The sequence below is a fragment of the Myotis davidii genome, unplaced genomic scaffold (assembly GCF_000327345.1).
Source record: "Myotis davidii unplaced genomic scaffold, ASM32734v1 scaffold81, whole genome shotgun sequence".
NCBI classification, from domain to species: domain Eukaryota; kingdom Metazoa; phylum Chordata; class Mammalia; order Chiroptera; family Vespertilionidae; genus Myotis; species Myotis davidii.
The window spans coordinates 1,315,784-1,331,350 of NW_006291554.1; positions in this window are offsets into that span (position 1 = coordinate 1,315,784).

Consider the following 15,567-nt stretch of genomic DNA (forward strand, 5'->3'; position numbering starts at 1 on the left):
AGACACCCCAGTGGGGCCCCCCTTGCTACATAATGATAACATTTTAAATTACCAGTAAGCATAACATCTCTAAACTAATAATCTCATAATAAAATAGCTTCAATTTATATTGAGCAACATTTCATAGAGTTACAGGAAAAATATTTAAAAGCCATTAATCTACACTAATAAAAGACAAACATGTTATGCCTTAAGCCATGCCCACCAGCCAATCAGAGCGACTATATGCAAATTAACACAACCAAGATGGCAGCCGGCAGCCATGGAGCTAGAGGAAGGAGGAGGCTTGTTTGTCCCAGTGATGGAGGAATCCAAGCTTCCCACCTGCTGCAGCCAGCTCTGAGCTCCACTCAAGGCAACAAAGTTTCAATTACAGAAGATAAATAAACCCCAGATACTTGCTTTCAGCTGGCCATGTCCACAGAGTTGGAGCAAGCAGGAGGCTTGGGTTGCCCCTGGCAATAGAGGAAGCCAAGCTTGTTGCCCGCCCGCCCTGGCCGGCTCTGAGCTCCACTCAAGGCTGCAAAGTTTCAATTATAGAAGGTAAATAAATCCCAGAATTAAAAAAAAGAAAAAAAGGGAAGGCTGGGAGCTTCCGTTGCCCGGGGGCTTGGCCAGCCTGAAAACACCAGGCCTCTAGTCCTACATAATAAAAGGCTAATAAGCAAATAGACTGAACAGCCGAACAACCAGTCGCTATGATGCACACTGACCACCAGAGGGCAGACGCTCAATGCAGGAGCTGCGCCCTGGTAGTTAGTGTGCTCACACGGGGGAGTGCCACTCAGCCAGAAGTCGGGCTCACAGCTGGCAAGCACAGAGGTGGTGGCGGGAGCCTCTCCCACCTCTTGTCAGCTGCCCACTACAACCACCTACAAACATAGGCAGCAAGCCGGTGGGCAGAGGCAGTGCTAAGGATGTCCTACTGATGGCTTAGGCCCAAGGCCCCGGCTGCCTCAGCCCTTGCAGCCCCAGCTGCTGCCACCCTCTGCAGGGTGATCAATGGTGGGGGGAGCAGCTCCGCGATTGATCACCCCCCAGCGGGTGGCAGCAGCTGAAGCTACAAGGGCCGAGGCAGCCACTGCTGCAAGGGCTGAGCCCCTTGCACAAATTTCATGCATCAGGCCTCTAGTATCTTCATAAAAGCCACACCTTCTATTAAAGAAGTGACTAAATAAAGGTGCCAGAGCTGTCACTTACTAGAAGCCACAGGGCTTTCCCCACCCCATCATCATTCACTCCTGGACCATGGCAGCTGCCAGATTGCAGCATACCTTCTCCATACTGAAAAGCTGTAAATGGCTCACTGTGATTTTAGGGATGTCACTAAATATAGTTTTATATAGTTCAATCATTTTAGAAAGACATTATCTGGCCTGGATGGGGGTGTGCATAAACATTTTGTCCTTCCCAGGTCAAATATGTCACATACCCAATGGACTGTAGCATGAAGCAGGAAGAAGAAAGTTGGTTTTAGTGAAGGTCTTTGGATTTTCTTCCTCCTTATTCCCCCCTCAAGAGTTGCTAAAGTTCCATTTTAAATTTTTGGTCTCAATTTTCATAAATTACATGCAAGCCAAACAATGCCTCTGTGGGCATCATGCCACACTAACTGTAGTCATGTCTTTAGTCAGCCACAGTCCCCACCTTTCCCTTTTGTCTCCCAGGCATCAGAACCATCTTTCATATCTGATGTTTTCTTTTATGATCTCTTTACACTTTGTTCTTTTCATCTGCTCTTTCATTAGTTCATTCTTTGGCTATATCTACTAATGCTCATCTATAGATGTGTTCTTTATCTGCACTTTTCTCATGTTTCTACTTGGTTCTTTTGATGTCTTGCTCTGGCCTCACTTGCTCTGCTAACACTGTTCACAGATTATTCCTATTCCAAGTCCTTGACCATCTGTTCCAAGAGTTCTGTTTCAAAGGGTTTGTGTTATTCAATTTGTGGCCTTCAAGTGTCTAGTCGTGGAGACTGTGAGCTACTTCCTTGAGGGTGTCTACTACCCTGCTTGTAATGAATCCTGGTGAAGGCTGACAGTCAGGTTCTCCTCTGGTCCTTGTGAGCCTAAAGGATGAGCAGGTGAGAGATGCCAAGCACCACAGAACCACCTCTGACCTCACTAGACAATTCCCACCTTTAAACTCTTAGAAAGACATGGTCTTAGGAAAGAGCTACAGAGCGCCACCCCTGGGTTTAGATGTGGAAGAACAGACACAGGGCTAACAGGTGGCTGGTCAGCCCTTCCTTTACTTCCTCTACTCCTCATACCAGCAGGGATTTTTGTCCTTTTGCTGCCCTGATGTTATCTGGCCTTCAATGGGGGTTGGGTTGCTGCTTCCAGTTCCAACAGGGAAGAAGCTGGCAGTGATTGTGCCCAGGCAACATAGAGGAAAAGCATGAAGAGAATCAAAAATATGTCTTCTTATAACCATCCTCAACCACCTCACATTTAAAAGCTGGGGCTGCCTCCCCCAGGAGTTCTCAATTGTTTTGTAAGTTCACAGAGTCCACTCTTGCTTCTTAGTTCTCTAGGGCTGATTTTCCTTGAGAGGCCAACAGCCCACATTGTTCATCTGGATTTGACACGAATCACCTACTATTCTTAAGGAAGCTTCCTTCCCGTATTTGCTACATGCTTAACTCCTAGATGCACTAGATTTGGTTCTAGATGACTAAACAAAACCTTGAATAAAAGGCCTCAGCAATAATTTAGAGGAAAAAAAAACATCATTTCCTAAAGGTAGTAAAAATATATTTTTAATCTAGAAAAATGAGACCTTGGCCATCCCACCATGGCCCCAGGGTTGGTCTCCATGGATTATAGAACAAAGAATAGAGACAGGAGATGAGATACAAGGATGCTTATTCTAATCTATCTCCTTAGATTAGTTCCTCGTATTGGAGAAACTGAGTGGTTAGGTGATCAGCAGAGTGCAGAAAATAAATACCTACACACTCCATTTGCTGAAGGAGTGATTGGTATTTTGACTTAAGAACATTGAGAAAATCCAGAAATTCAAAGTGCATAGGAACAATCTGATATTGTTGACATAAAATTCCCGTTACTGATAGATTCCCAAGTACCTTCTGGATTCTCCAAAAATTTAGTCTCATTTTCTCAGACATGTGATGAGATTTAAGGAAGTCACAAACAGTGGATGAGGTGACTGGATTGCTGGCGAGTTGTGACTCAACAGACTGCCCACTGGACAGGAAAAAGGAAGGAGACTTCCTACTCTCTGGCATCAGCTGCCAGACCTCAGTGTGGTTTTCCTACAGGAGGTAGTAACAGAAAGTATGGGAGCATTTCCACACAGCAAATGACTTCATCTTGGAGGTTTACTGGGTGCCAAAGAAGTGGTGTGGGTACTAGAGGGAGAAAGAACAAAGTAAGAGAAGTAAATTCACACGTACTTCTTGGATGTGCTTCGTTACAAATCCATCTCCCATCAGGCTACGAGAGTCTTAGGGGCAAAATACTCTGAATTTCATAGTTTCAGGCTCTGCCACAAAATATAGGGTGGGGCAAAAGTAGGTTTACAATTGTTCATACAGAAAATAATACAATAATTAATAAACAGTAATACAAGAATAAACTGTTTCACGTACTTAAAAGTGAAACTTTTGTCCCACCCTGTATATGCTCAGTACATACTTGAATAAAGGAGCCAACTAGTGGATAATGAATTGGATCAGTAACTCAACAGCTTGCTATAATTCCTAGTGGCTCCCACTCCTTACATGTATGATTCTAGTTTTGACCAGGTGACTAGCCTCAAAGTTCACTCAATTTACTATCTTGACCTTAATGGAACATAGAGCCTAAAACTTCATTGCAGGACCAATATAACCATAGCCTAGGACAGTGGTCGGCAAACTCATTAGTCAACAGAGCCAAATATCAACAGTACAACGATTGAAATTTCTTTTGAGAGCCAAATTTTTTAAACTTAAACTATATAGGTAGGTACATTGTTATTAATTTTTTTTAATATATTTTATTGATTTTTTACAGAGAGAAAGGGAGACAGATAGAGAGTTAGAAACATCGATGCCTAGGATTTGATTTTATTTTTTAATATATGTTTATTGATTTCAGAGAGAAAGGGAGATAGAAACATCAACGATGAGAGAATCATTGATCAGTTGCCTCCTGCACGCCCCTCACTGGGAACTGAGCCACAAACCAAACATGTGCCTGACTGGGAATTGAACTGTGACCTCCTGGTTTATAGTTCGATGCTCAACCACGGAGACACGCCGGCTGAGCACAGCCAAGGATTTTAAGTCCAGCCCTTAGGTGGACAGATCTCCACTAAACTCAACTTTAAGACCAGCAACCCTAACAGTATACTTCTTGAGTAAAAAGAAAGGACATAAATGGAAATTTTGGTTTCTATTTTAATGCTATGGTAATAACTCAGCATTTCCCCATAACTGGTTTTAGAAATGCAATAACTACATATAGACAAACATATAAATATATTATTTAGAAAAACACTGTTCCCAAAGGGCTGCCATGAAAAGAATGTGACTCTGGGTGATTTAAACCTCTCTGAGCCTTAATTGAGAAGACACTTCAAACCCGGTTGTAAAGAAAATGTCTAGTCTAGCACAGACCTGGCAGAAAGGAGGTGCTAAACAAAGAGTTCCCTTCTACAAACTGCTTTAGGTAATCTTATTGCTCATGTGATTCAGAATAGCCTTCAGACATCTAGAAACAAATGCCCCCAAAATCAATCTAGTAGTAAAAGGAAGGGTGGGGGTCATTAGCAGTTCTATGATATAGAAAAACAGATGAAGAAAAATCATACATCTCACACATAGTGCCTGCCATCTTCATATATGCATAATTCATAAGGTTATAATTAAAAGGTGATGGAGGTAGATTGCAGCTCCCCACGGAGGTGCCACTCAAAGCTCTAGCTTTAAGTGTGCCAACTGGCTGTTGGGGACCAATGCCAAGAGTGTAGTTGAATGCTTTCTGCCAAAAACAAAGATAATTTAATCAACATGGAAGGGCAGAAGGAACTGGGCTCCTGGACCAACACAGCCTTGGGAATCACGAAGGTGTCTTTCAGGGTGTTCTGAACCTGTGCCAAGTGGAGACAAGAGAGGTAGGTGGGGCCACAGCTGGAGAGTGGCCAGAAGGAAATGACAACCTCTGAAAGAGGAGAGATTGTGTGAAGAAATAAACCAGCCTCATAAGCCAACCCAATACTAGGGAAGAAGTACAAGGACATCCCCAGGTTTAAAGTCAGTGGCGTTCTCTTGTTGAAAATTGTCTTTAGAGCAGCAGTGGCCTATCACGGAAGGGAAAGGGGAACAGCCAGTGAGGTTTTGATGTGTAGATGAAGCTGTGAGGCAGGACTTAGCCTAGGCACTGTATCATTTTAGTTTGGGTGCTTTGGGAGGCTGCGCTGATAATCCAGGCAGGATGGCCAGTAGGAAGTGACTTTAAACCAGAGCTAACAAAGCAGACCAGGTGCCCAAGGCAGCACTACCTTTGATTTAGCAATGCTCACACCTGACAGGACTCATTCTGGCTTGAATCCAGGTACATTACAGCCCTGAAATGGAATCAAGACCAAGTACCTGAAATGAGTTGAAAACAAAAACCTGGGAGTTTACTATCAGCTAAAATAGCAACCATCTGGCCCCTTCATAGCCACGACCAAAATTAAAATGACTGGGTGTTGTTGCTATGGTGATTTAGTTACTACCATTGTAGACAGGCCTGTTCCCTTGGGTAGAGTGACAAGGTCCCATGAGCCCCACATAATACTGCACTTTACCTCTGTATTCTGATCATTACAATTCAATTTTAAACTTCTGTTTCTAACCAAAGCCTCAAGGACCCATGAAATATACTAAGAGCCCAACTTCCTTTCAAATGCCATTATCTTGGGCAGGCAGCACGGCTTAAATAACCCCAGGCCTTGTGCCCTTCTAGGGATGATTCTAAAGTTAGATGCAGAGTTCCCCCTACTTAGGACTTAAAAACAAAGCTAAAATTCAACCTCTGGGTAATTTTAGAAAAGCATAAAGCTAAAACACAAAAGAATAGCTTGTAACCAAAAGTTACTTCACTGAGGCAACTGCAGTTTACCAAAGACCTAAGGTAGAGCTCCTCAAACACCCCATGGAAACAACAACAGTTGGCTTAGGAACCTTCTCTTCCCCCACATAACGACATAAGACACCATGGTTCTTCAGAGCAAAAATGGGGCAGTGGCTGGAGACCGTATTCTCCAGAGAGCAGATTAAATGCACAGAGGAATTCATTTCTATGACGACAGGGAGACACACAGCTGACCTTAGCTCTTTCCAGGTCCCTCCATGCTGTAGGGACTCAGATTTTTCCACAAACTCTGTTTATCCTGGGCTTACCTTCCAGAGGTAATAAAGCTCTGGTCACAGCTACTAGAACAGCAGGTTTCAGAAAAGACTCCAGGCACAGGCTGGATTCCTCACCATCCTTGAAGGCAGAGGCTGCTGGTTCAGAGAGAGCTTTTATAATCTCTGACTAGATTTTTTTCTCAGGAAAACCTGAGGAGGAGGAGAATCCACAATTCTACTCAGCTGCTTCACATGAGGGAGCCTTCATTTGAGCAATAGTGCACTATTTCTTTTTTAAAAATAATTCTTTATTGTTGAACGTATTAAATATGTACCCTTTTCCCCCCATTGACCCTCCACCTCTTGCCCCAGGCCTTCACAACCCTATTGTCTGTGTCCATGGGTTATGCATTGTGCATACAAGGTCTCTTTTTGATCACCTCCCACCCACTCACCCTCCCCTGCCTTTCCTCCGAGATTTCCCACTCTGTTCCATGCTTCCACATGTCTCTGGATCCACTCTGTTCATCAATTTATTTTGTTATTTAGATTCTACCTATGAGTGAGATCATGTGATACCTGTCTTTCTCTGACTGACTTATTTCATGTAGCTTGATACTTTCCAGGTCCCTCCATGCTGTCTCAAAGGGTAAGAGATTCCTTTTTCCTGCTGCATAGTATTCCATGGTATAAATGTACCACAGCTTTTTTATCCAACAGTGCACTGTTTCTAATAAGCAGTCAACACTTCTATGATTACAAGGAATATGCTAGGTAGGTTCTTAAGAAAACTAAAGTGGCTGTATTTTTCTGGAAGTAAATGGTCATTCCCCAGAGTCTAATATGCCGTGGGGACAAACTACTGTCCAATCAGCACGTGGCTGCATGGGTTAAGTATGTGATTCTCAGGCCTCATTGTACAGGGGTCACACCAGAGGAGCTTAGTAAGATGCAAGTTGCTGGGTCTCACCTCCAGAGATTCTGAGTCAGTGGCCTGTGATTCTACATTTGTATCAAGCACCCTGCTAGTAACCATGTTAGTGTTCCATGGGCCACACACCTGAAGAGCAGCATGCAAACGCTCAGTGGGGGCCAAGCCCCGACTTGCACTTTTAGGAGTCCTTCATATGACTCCACAACTCAGGTTGTCTGCTTCCATTTGTCTGGGACACCATCAAATATTCAAACTAACGCTGAGCCTATATCAGTCATGAACAGGAGTGGCTCCAGAACCTCTCCATAGGGCGAGGATTAGGAGTGCTAGACACAGGGACCTGGGGACACTGCTTGAGCTTAGATCATTTGGAGCAGCATGGGAAGAGGCTGATGTTGGTTGTTTGGCAAAGGACCTTGATTTCATTGTTGAAATAGCAGTCACCCATAAAGATGGCTGAATCACACAATAGTTCTAAGTGTCAATTTGTCCATCTCACACTGGATTCTGAGCTCACTGGGAGGCAAGGATTCATCTTAGTGTCCCAGAAGGGCATTCCATGCAGTAGGTGCTCAACAACTAGTTAATAAAATCAATTACTACCCCCTGGCAATGGTCAAGGAGACACCTGATTGGTGGTGTTGCTCTTGTATCAATCAGGGGCAAAGCAGACGTACAGCCCTTAGTTCATCCTAGCTTGACGCCTGTGTCGGAGGCCAGGGCTGTTTCATGCCTGAGACACATTTTTAAAAAATCAATTGCTGCACCTGCACATCCCCTAAACCTTGCCCTAATGCCTACAGATAAGCACAGTGCCTTGCACACTATAAGACATCACAGAATTTTTAGATCTAATACTAGGGTCTCCAAGTCAAAGCTGCCACACAGGGCTGCACAGGCTATCAGTCACACTGCAGGCATCAAAGTGTAAGAGCTACGAAATTCAGAAGAAAACATAAGTGTAAGTCTTCATGACCCAGATTTATTGATGTCACAAAAAGCACAAGCAACAAAAAAAAATAGAAAAATTGGACTTCACCAAAATTAAAATTTTATGCTTCAAAGAACAGCATCAGAAAATGGAAAGACAACCCACAAAATGGAAGAAAAGTTGTGTGAATCATATATCTGAAAAGAGACATATCTAGAATATCTCAAAAACTCCTACACCTCAATAGTAAAGTTAAAAAAAATAAATCAAAATTTTAATGGGCAAAGCATCTGAGTAGACATTTCTCCAAAGAAGGAATGCAATGTTCAACTTGATCAGTCAATAGGGAAATAAAATCAAAATTATAATGAGATATCACTTCACACCCACTAATATTGCTGGAATTAAAAATGACAGATAACAAGTGTTGGCCAGGATATGGACAAATAAGAATCCTCATACACTGGTGGTAGGATTTTTGCTTTTATAAAAAAAAGGGGGGGGGGTGAAAAACAAAAATAGTGTTCAGCATTTGTTTTGCAGCAGCCATTATACAGGCAGATCTCACCCTAAGCAGTGAGAATGGCCCAGCCAAACTCCTTCCTGGGTACTACACTCAGCTCAGCATCTCAGAATCAAGCCACTATAACTTTGAACTGTGTGAGCTTTACATCAATTTATTTTGTGCATTCGTTAACAAGATGTGTCATAGGGTGATTGCTTCTTTGCTTCACACCATTTCAGCTTACACTTTAACTGCTAAAGAAAACTGAACAGTTTGGCACACTGTTATTTTGAGAATAAAATGAGATGATACATGTGAAAAAGAACCTTGAATGTTTATAGGGAACAAGTGGGTTTTAGCTAGATAGAATTGGGGAAACACAGTAATGCACTTTCAGCTGTGTATCCTTAGGCTAATTATTTTACCTCTCTGGGCCTCAGCTTATCCATTTGTAAAGTGGGCATAATGGTAAGTACCCTTTCCTTGAAGTTTTTGTGAGGATTAAATGAGTTAATATATATTAGGAACTTTAGAAAATTAATTCATACTTTGCTATTATTAAAGTGTTTCAATTATTATAATTTCATTGTTACTAATGTTGTGGCCCCACCCCATAACAAAAAAAACAGAATTTCCAGAGGTTGAGGCCCAGAAATCAGGATTTTAAAAAGATTCCCAGGTAATTCTAATGTCCAGCCAAGGTTGAGAACCACTGGTATAAAGGCTTTTTTTTTAATGGACTTTGCTCTTTTTTTAAAAAATATATATTTTATTGATTTTTCACAGGGAGGAAGGGAGAGGGATAAAGAGTTAGAAACATCGATGAGAGAGGAACATCGATCAGCTGCCTCCTGCACACCCCCTACTGGGGATGTGCCCACAACCAAGGTACATGCCCTTGGCCGGAATCGAACCTGGGAACTTTCAGTCCGTAGGCCGACGCTCTATCCACTGAGCCAAACCGGTTAGGGCTGGACTTTGCTCTTAATGAGGTATTTTGAGATTTCTCTTACTCCTCAGACTGGTCAGTGACAAAAAGGATATATCTATGAGAAAGCCTAGAAAATTGTCAAAAACTTGTGACCAAAGACAAAGAAAGAAACTCAGTTTAGATCAGGGTATTGGCAATACTGTGCTTAAGAAAGTGTCAGATCTAAGCCAAGATGTCTTAAATGTAGAGCTAGCACTAGCATGAGGACTTGCCTTTCAAAATCTTAATGCTCCATGCACTAATGGAAATCACTTACCTAAGTCTGCCTTCTGCCTAAATTTCCTCCTGCTGTCCGCATGCTCTGGTTCTATCTGTGCTGACCCTTCCTTCTGACTTAATGATCTCCAACTTCATTCAAAGCAGCACCTGGACAGTGACGGGTGGGGGCACGGGGGTAACTAAATCGTCCCATTTATCCCCTTCTGTGCTTACTGCCTTCATGCAGTATTCTTACCTCAGTAGAGGAGAGGTCATTATCAAAAGTTACACAGGATAGAGTAGAAGGGAGTCATGGGGACTTTAGACACTTGGCTGGAAATTTGGAAGCAAGACTTACCACACTTATAAAAATAACACCTAATATTGAAAACCAGATTTCTTCCCCAAAAGTTTCCTTCACAAAATCTTGTTCAAAGGGACCCAAGGTCAGAACTTGTATTTCCTTTTCCTAAGAGGAAAAAGGTGATTCTTGGGGAGGAGATGCCTGTCTTGGCTTGGAGATTTCCATGGAGAAAAAAGCAAGGGGCTGCCTGAAATGTCCAACTCTGAGCTGTGCTGAATTGGAGGTTAACTAACAAATCTGGCCCGGATGGTGTGCTCAATGGTTGAGTGTCAACCTGTGGAAGAGGAGATCACAGTTCGATTCCCAGCCAGGGCATATGCCCAGTGTGGGGCATGCAGGAGGCAGCCAATCAAACGATTCTCATCATTGATGTTTCTCTCTCTCTTCCTCTCTGAAGTCAATAAAAATGTTATTTTTTTTTAAAAAAAGAAATCTGGTAGTTGGGGACCTGTGGGCTGGAGGGACGGCTGATTGACAGGTGGAGGCAGTGAACCAAGACTGATTCCCAGTCAGAGCATCTGCCTGGGTTGCAGACTCAATCCCCAACGTGGGGGACGTGCAGGAGGTGGCCTATCAGTAATTGTCTCTCATCATTGATGTTTCTATTTCTCTCTCCCTCTCCCTTCCTCTTTGAAATCAATTTTTAGAAAAAACAAATTTTTAAGGAGTTTTAAAGATTTAACTCTGTCCAGACCCTATCCCCAGATTCCCTGACACCAGGGGCACAATGATCCAACCTTAACTTTCCTTCCATTTGATGTAAAACTGTTCATTATTAAACTATGTATGACCTGATTGAAATTTCTAATGCATAAAATGTACTTTTCTCTTACCTCTCTACCTATGCCCGCCCCCCCTTTCCAAAGTTAGAGCTCTATTTCAAGGCTTCGTTAAGCTCTGCCTTTGGGCTGCCGTCCTCAGATAAGCCCAAATAAAAAATCTAATATTGTCAGAGAATCAGGTTCTTTTCATTGACAACCTCAAAGTTATTCCAGTTGGAACCCCAACTCTTCATTCCCGTGGAGGTGCTAATGAAGAATGAGGTGACTGGGAGAAGGCAGATCTCTGAGCACGGGACAAAGAGCAGGACAGGCTGCTGAAGGGCTGGGATGGAGGAGTTAACATTTACTTTCAGGAACATGTATTTAAAGCCTGATGCCTTTATGTCACAAACTTCCAGCTGCCTGTGTGTCTCTACCTCTACCCGAATCCCTGCTATTATCTCATTTGTAAGTGAAGGGGCAATAAGAGTAACTTTAGGATGACTGGGAGTTACAGAAGATAGGAAGAAAAGGACACGTTTTATGACAACCTTGGAATTGCTTCCCTGTTGGATCTGCTTCTCACTTGCAGGAACCCAGAAGAAAAATTGGCCGGCAAGAAGGCACAGCTGGTGAGCTCAGGGACTGTACCTAATGTAGCTCATTGAATAGGGCTTGAGGAGCCATGAGGCCAGGTGCCCTCTGCTGGTTTCCCACTGCACTGGCCTCTCTGGCAGTAATTAAGTGGGCCCAGTGTCCCCCCAGCCAAATTTAGAAGGCTGTTGAAGCCAGAGGCAAGGGCATGTTATGCTGGGGCAGGTGGGGGTTTAGGGGCAACTGTGCAGATGGCAGAGAATCATTGAGAGCTGTAACTGTGGCTGCAGTGGCTGTGGGGGAAACCAGCCACAGTGCTTAGGAGGGACTCTCCTTCCTGGGTGATTAAACCACACACAGAGGAGCAATTGCTAAAGGATTTAGTGCTGGTTTGTAGTTTCCTGTCCTTGTGGCTCCAGCTGACTTCAAGGTGAATCATAGGGCAGCCAGCAGCGGTGACTGGGGTTCAAGCCAATCTTGGAGAAAACTAGACTCACAAACTGTGAATGTAGCTTGTCACAATGATGGTGCAATAAACTAAAAACTCTCTCCGGATTCTACGCAAGGAAGTGAAAAAATGCTTCGGGAGCATGTGGATGCCAAGCACCCTACAGAACCTTACCTGTTAGTCTCACAAAACATGAAGGAAATGATTGATCCCCAGAGCCTAGACCCGTAGTCGGCAAACCTCGGCTCTCGAACCACATGCAGCTCTTTGGCCCCTTGAGTGTGGCCACGAAGTTTCTATCGCACTGTACGTGCGCGCCCGCACGTGGTATTTTGTGGAAGAGCCACACTCAAGGGGCCGCAGTTTGCCGACCACTGGCCTAGACCATGGTTCTCAAACTAGAGCCCACCCCAGAATCCCCTGCAGGGCTGTTAAAACACTGACTTGGGGTCCCACCCAGAGTTTCTGACTCAGGAGGTCTGGAGTAGGATCCAAGAATTTGCATTTCTAACAAGTTCCCAGTTGAGGCTGGTCTTATTAATCAAGGATGTTTCTCACTGGAAGAAATACTATGCAAAGGAAAGGGCAGTAGTTTACTAGTAACTGGTGCCTTAGGTAGGGCTGCAAGCAAATAAGATCTCCCAAAATTTTAGTGTCTACAAACACAATTATATCGCCTGAAGCCACTGATTTTATAAAAGGCAGAGGACTTCAGTTTTAACAAAGACCTAGCTCTCTAAAGTATGCCCTACCCACCTCGTTGTGAACATACCTGAAGAGAGTTGTGGTTGTGTCTGCCTGATGTTGTTACTTTTATGGATTTTGCAATGTTTGTGTTGTCAGCATTTTAAACCCGTAATCTCATCTGATATTGAAATTTCATTTATGTATCTGGAAAGGAAACCAGTTTTCAAGAAAGGAAGGGGCAAGAGTATAAGTAGGGAGACTCAGAGACATCTGGCAGGTAAAAAGAAGAAAGGTATGGGAGGGTTTGGCAAGTGGGGCTGGTGATGTTGAGATCATCAGTATAAGGGTCAGCCTTTCATAAACAGGAATGTTTGTTCTCTGGGGCAGGAGAAAAGGAGTGAGAGATTAAATATGCAAATAGACTGTAGCCAGATGATATATAAAAATACAACTCTGACCCACAACCTGCAGCAACCTGTCCAGGAAACTAACCCCCTCATCTACAATATAAGTGGCCCGGGAAGCCAGCCTGCTATAAGTCAGATTTGTGAGAAGTCAGACTGCTACCTCCAGTAACAATTCCAAAAGCTAACCAACAACTTCTGTAACAATCAGACCCAAATGGTCAAGAATTAATATCTGACGACTTTCCTAATTTTTGTCTCTACTTCCAATTTAGGATCAACCAGAGAAAGCCTACAGCTCAAAATGATTTTTCTGTTAAAGAGGCATATCTGGGGATGACATACTCTGGTTTCCTTAAGGAGACTCTTATTTCATTTTACAGATGAGGAAACTGAGGCACAAAGTGAAGTTGGAGTGAATATGTAGCCTGAAATCCTTAAGAGATTTTTTTTTCTAAATTCTCCTATTCTTAAACTTGTTTCCCTTTTACTGGGGGTATTTACAAACAGAAAGAAACAAAGTTTAAGATCCTTTACAGGAGCTTACCTTCTTATTGAATTTATTGGAGTGGCATTGGTTAATAAAATTATATAGATTTCAGGTATACAATTCTTCAATACATCATCTGTATACTGTATTGTGTGTTCACCACCCCCAGTCTCCTCCCATCACCAATCACCTCCCTTTACTCTCTCTACCTCCTCCTATCCCCTCCCCCCTTTTATAAAACCTCCTAAGGATACTCCATTTAAGCTGCTCATCCAAAGTGCAACACTGTCTCCGCATCACACCACCACCCTTTAACGCATAACACAACATTGTGTTCAAAATCAACAAGTTCCTCTTTAAACACACCCAGCGCAGAGGTGAAGAGAAAGGATCTACCCTACAGGAGACACACACACAAGAAACCATCTGAGAGCCACGTTAGCGGGCAGGCGTGCACAGCTGCCGCCCTCTGAACGGGAGGAGGACGGTAACAGAAAAGCCTCCTGAGGGATGGTCCCAGCAGTGAGTCTGGAAGGCAGAGGGATGTGCAGCTCGCCAGACAGATAGACAAATAATTTCCAGGACTGGCATGTAGAGAGCAAAGGCATGACAGAGCGTATGAAATCTGGGGGGGCTCCAAGTAGCCATCCGGGGTTGTTTAAAGGCGGGGGATGTGGTGTTAAAAGATAGTAACCCTCCCCCGTCAAAAAAAAAAAAAAAGATAAAATTATGATTCTATAGATCTAAACATGGACAAGTTAAAGATTCTCTCTTTCCCGAGGGGTCCTAACCGGTTTGGCTCAGTGGATAGAGCATCGGCCTGCGGGCTGAAAGGTCCCAGGTTCGATTCCGGTCAAGGGCATGTACGTTGGTTTCGGGCACATCCCCAGTCGGGGGCGTGCAGGAGGCAGCTGATTGATGTTTCTAACTCTATCCCCCTCCCTTCCTCTCTGTAAAAAAATCAATAAAAAGATATTTTTTTAAAAAAAATAAAGATTCTCTCTCATCAGGCAGATTTTATAACCACCGATTTAAAGGATCAGTCCAAAGAACAGACACACGTCTAGCTCGGGAATATTGAAACGAACGTGCAGATGGATGCAACGCCGGCTTCTTTCCCGGTGAGAGTGGGACGCCAACGGAGCTCCCGCAGGACCGCCTCTGCGTGTGCCGAGACCCTTACTTTGCATGGCTACCCCGTGCCAACAGGGCCCACAGACGCAGACTCAGGTCGTGCAAAAGAGTGACTCCTGCGCACGGTGTTCCACCGAGGCCCATCCCCTAAAACGGCAGTAAGACAACATTAAACCCTCAGGTACCACCCCACAAAGAGCTGTAAATACCACGCCAAAGAGTTCAGACTTTGTGTCAGCTTCAGCGTTTGGGCGAAGGAGGTTCTTGAGGGTCAGGCTGGGCAGTGCCAGGACCTCCTGGCGGCAGGTGGACGCTTGCCTGACATAACGCAAGGACGGAGGCCCAAGTACAACTTGGGGGGCCGATGCAGCCCGTCAGCCGAGAGCCAGCGCCACGGCCAAGGGGAAGAGTGGCTGACAAACAGAGTAGGGTCAGGCAGAGCTCACGTGCATGCGGGGTGTCCCCGGCTCCCCTGGGTGGTGGCGCGCTGCCGTGAGGAAAGACGCCCGTTTTGCACGTCCGGAGTTTGAGGTGGCCACCGGACATCCGAGTGAGCACATCCGGGATGGCAGATGGAAAAGGACCCCTGAGACCTGAGGTGTAGTTGGCAGCCCCCCGCAGACAGCGCTCTGTGAGGAGCTCCGAACGGTTCCGAAAGGTTGCGGCCTAGAGGAAGGCGCCGCGGAAACTTCGAGAGAAGCCTGACAGGGCGCGCAGCTCTGCCGCACGTTGCTGCCTCACGCGCCCGCCCAGTCTGCCTCGCTGCCCACTTCCGCTTCC